The following is a 4,521-nucleotide window of genomic DNA, read 5'->3' on the forward strand; positions in this document are numbered from 1 at the left end:
TAATATGCGAAATGGTATTAAGTTAATTTCACAAAAATTCTTAAGTGGTTAATCTGAAAATTTGTTTTCAATATATGCTCTAAAAATAAATCTGAAATAGCACGTAGTTCTTATTTTATGGACTAAAACCCTTATATGATATTAAAAAAACTGAATTACTTTTAAAGTCTTCAATATACATTCTTTTTTAAAACCTTTTGTAAAACATTATTTCACATTGTTTTAAATAAAATTACAGTAAATATTAGTATAATATAAAAAAAATTCTAGTTATTTGCTAGCTAATTATTTTTACGGTATCTTAAATATTCTTTCAAAACAAAAGGGTATGCTATTAAAAAATCATACGTGCTCTTGAACACTTTAAAAAAAATTTAAGTTGCTAACGAAATCGGAACATTTTTAATGATAATTATTGGATGTATAGAATAACTTATTATTAGGTATTTTTAAAAGAATTATGGCTATAATTCATACATAATTAAGTATTATGCTTATTGTCCCTTCGTGAGTGGTTAGAGAAATATTAGGTAAAACACTAAATTGACAAATTTTCTTTTTTTTCTTTTTTTTTTCGAATTGATGCGATATTGGTATTTAAACTGAGATTCATATATTGTGATAATTTTTCTCGGGTTTTTTTGGAATCATATTAATGGACTCTGTCGTTGCGAGAAATCTCAGTTAAATAACACAGCTGCAAGTCAATATTCAAGGAAGCGTGAAATTCAGTTGAGCTCGAGCACGAGCGAAACCCTTAAAAACGATAGGACCATCACTGCCTCGAGGTCACATGAAGGCCATTCCTTCTTCAGGGCGGGAGACGACGGTGACACAAAGGAGCGCTGACGTAAGAGGGAAAAGGTAGGATACCATCTTGGTTGCAAGGGATTTTAGGCCACCACAATATTATATCGTTTATTTAAAAAATAGGGCTTCGCTAAAATTAGAAGTTTGTGTAATTTAATGGAACGCTTGAAGTAAATCACAACTGGCCAATGTAAGTATTTTCAACGTGAGAAGTCATTGGTGTTTGATATTGAATTCATTTTTGGGAATGACTAGAACTGTAATTTGGTGACTACGCATGTCATGGCTAGAGACATTCAAAATTTGTGGATTCATTTCGCGATAGGCTAGCATCAAAACAACTATACCTTCGTACCGCTTCTGTGACTGGCCCACATTTTATCCGGGGAACTGTGAGCCAATGGGAGACACTAAACCAAGAAAGTGCCGAATTACGGACAGCCTAGTTTAGACGTCTCACGCGTCAGTAGCCAATGAACAGGTGTCATTTCCGCGAGTATTTAAAGGACTGTGGAGTCTATCCTAGAGGTCAATGAATCCGAGAATTTTGCAGGTCTCTAGTCATGGCCTTTGAAGATGTATTAATAGGTCATGTCTGCCTGAACAAAGGGATAATTTTCAATATAAAGTTTTTAAAAAGTGGCGTATTTCGGTGTCTTGTCCACGCTCCCCCTTCACCCGCCGCGGGAGACGGCACGCAGCATCCGGCGTCCTTGCTCGGGGTTGTTAAACCTCGGCGCGGGTCCATGACATCACAACAAACCCACCTCGCGGGACCACGTGGGGCCTGCCCCCCCCCCCTACCCATCCCCTCCTCCTGGCTCGCACTCTCTCCCCTTCCCCCTCGAGTGCTTCAACGTCATTGGTCGACGGTCGGCCAATCGCCGGCCCGTCGGGAAGGTCGCGGCTCCGCTAAAAACACGCCGCAGCATTTGTCAAAATACCCCCCTCCTTAACCTTCTGGCCCGGCCGAGAAGCCGCTCCCTCCCTTAACGCAGCAATGCGTCAGCCATCCAGGGGTTCTTTTGAAATTTTCAAATGTTATCTGTGAAGACAAATGCGTAGACACCTCGGGGCAGGGGTCAGTATCTCCCTCCCCCTCCCCCTGGAATTAAGAATCCCCTCTCTGTGGGGGCCCGCTTGCGCTTTGTAAAATCATAATCGTGGAATGGAAATGATAAACGTACTTCCATGCACCCACTCCCCCTTTCCCTTGGGAAAATCATTTTTGCCCCTGTCTGCGGGATTAGCGTCCTGAAGAAAGGTTGAATACCTGCGTTTTCATTAATCCATAGATAGAGTCACGATTATTTTTGCAGATTAATTTGACTCCAGACTATAATAAGCTTTCCTGTACGTAAATACCTTTTTTTAGAATGTCAAGGTCATATTATTTTGGCGGGTTATCTGTCATCGAGTAGTTGTTCATAATTAGCTCAGGGCGTGTCATGAGCACTGTAGCCCAATCATCATCGCTTAGAAGGTGAATATATGCTTTGAGTTCACTTTGCTACCTAATAAATACGATACATAATAATGTTCATTAGATAGTTTCGGAACACCAAGAATGACAAGCAACTAAAAAAAAAAAAAAAGTTATAACCTCCTCTCTCACATGCAATACGACCGTGAATGGTAAAATGGGACAGCAGAAGATGGACAACAATCACCGACTCATTTGTGTACAAAGGGTGTGGAGTTCAATATAGAAAATTAATATAATTTTACAGGTTTTTACTACATTACCTACTTAGAAACGTGCCTAGGAGTTACATTAACTCATTTTGCGTAAAAATTTTACTTACATGAATTCGGAGCAAATATTTAACAATCACACTTTATTTTACTGCAAAACTCTAATTAGCAAAACTATTAACGCAGCAGATAATTTTATCTTTAGAAAAAGTTGTAGTTTGTTGTTTACTTCTTAGGTCGTTGTTTGAATCTGCTACTGTTACGCCGGTGTTAATTATTTCCTTATCGGAAAAAACCAGCATTATGTATTTAATCATTCATAAAATGAACATCTTAAAATTGTATACTAGATTTAGATATCAGTTAATTAAATTTTAGATTAATAAATAACTGCAAGACAAAAACAAAAATAAAACAAAAAGCGAACATTTACTTGTGTTATGAAATATGAGTACGTTGGACTTCCTTTAATTCAAAGACAGCATAAATATGTTTATTACTACAGATATTTTAGATGGATAAGAAAAGATTTTTAGAGCCTTCTTTTAAACTTTAAAGCTATGTAGTCAGAAATTAAAACTTCAATTGATCATCGGACACAGTTTAGATAACCTGGTCAGATCTTTGCGGGAAATTTAACCAACATTTTGCTAATGTGTGCACTTCGAACTTCACAGTTCATAACTATCAATGTCGTAGCATTACAGTAAACCACAATATTTTTTTCTTGCAAAAAGATCTTAAAACATATTTTTATAACCCAAATAAAATTTGTTATTGTAATTATAGTGACAAATTATTTGAGGTTAATAACCTAAGTTAGCTAATGTGGATTTGATTATGGTATATGGTTTACATGATTCAAAGAATGTACTTAGTTTTACGTCAGGTATAGATTAATCTTGGCGTACTTCAAATCCAATATAAAAATTTTAATTAACTGGTTTGTCACTGTGCTAAGTTAGCAATCAAACAATTCGGAAAGGCCTGCCCTTCACGAACAAGACAGAGTAGCCTAATGACAGTTAATATTTATCCTGTTTTTTCTTCGGTCATTTACAAGTAGCTGCAAAAAAAAATCTTCCTTGAGTGGTCACTTCAAGGACTCCGTACAAATACACTTAGGATATATTTTTGTTACTTTTATTTTCAGAAATCTTATCCTGCACAAAACTTTCACAACAGGTTTTTACTTTTATGTATATAGGATTTTAGTAAGTTATATGTTGAACAAACCACCAATAAAAGAATACTTTGAACAATCATACAATTGTTTGTTATTAGATGTTTCTTTGGTTTTGGTTTCCAGCAGCTCTGAAGCCGTAGAGTTCATTGATGTTTTGGTCAACATCCCAGCCGCCATCTTCAAAGTAACCTGAAGACCTTAAAAGTTACGACATTGCATTGTCGACCGAAACGTCGGTTATTTATAAAGCCAAGGTACCTCAGACAATGCCTGCAAAGGCCTACAGTCATTGTTGGTTGTTCTTTGATCACCAGAATAATGGTAACCATCGATGAACCGAATAACCCCTCGCTGGCAGGCAATGAAATGCCACGGGAGGCTGGCTGTCTAGTGTGTGTGATAGGCTAGTGTATACGAATGGCCCGTGGCGGTCGCTGGACGTAAATAAATTTACGAACAATTATCCCGGGAAGGTAGAGAAGAAGGTCATGGGTTACACGCCCTGTCAGGGGCAGAGTTCGCGGCTGGAAGATCTCGCTGGCGGGAGAGGGGGAGACGTGGGGTTGGGGGGGGGGAGGGAAACCAGACCAGATCCTGGAGAGGCCGCGTCCACCGGCTAACCGAAGGAGGAGGACCGCATCTTCTCCTCTTCTGCGAAAAAAAAAAAAAAGGTAAGGGAAGGAAAAAAGGGGAGAGAAGGAAATAAAAAATAAAAAAAATGACGACATCGGCGAGTCTCGCGCGGGTTGGCAAACGCGCTTCCCCTACCCCCTCCACGAACAACCTTTGGGCCGGTGCACTTATAAATACCGCGGGCGGGCGCGACCCTG

Source organism: Bacillus rossius, chromosome 1 (assembly GCF_032445375.1).
Source record: "Bacillus rossius redtenbacheri isolate Brsri chromosome 1, Brsri_v3, whole genome shotgun sequence".
Taxonomy (NCBI): Eukaryota; Metazoa; Arthropoda; class Insecta; order Phasmatodea; family Bacillidae; genus Bacillus; species Bacillus rossius.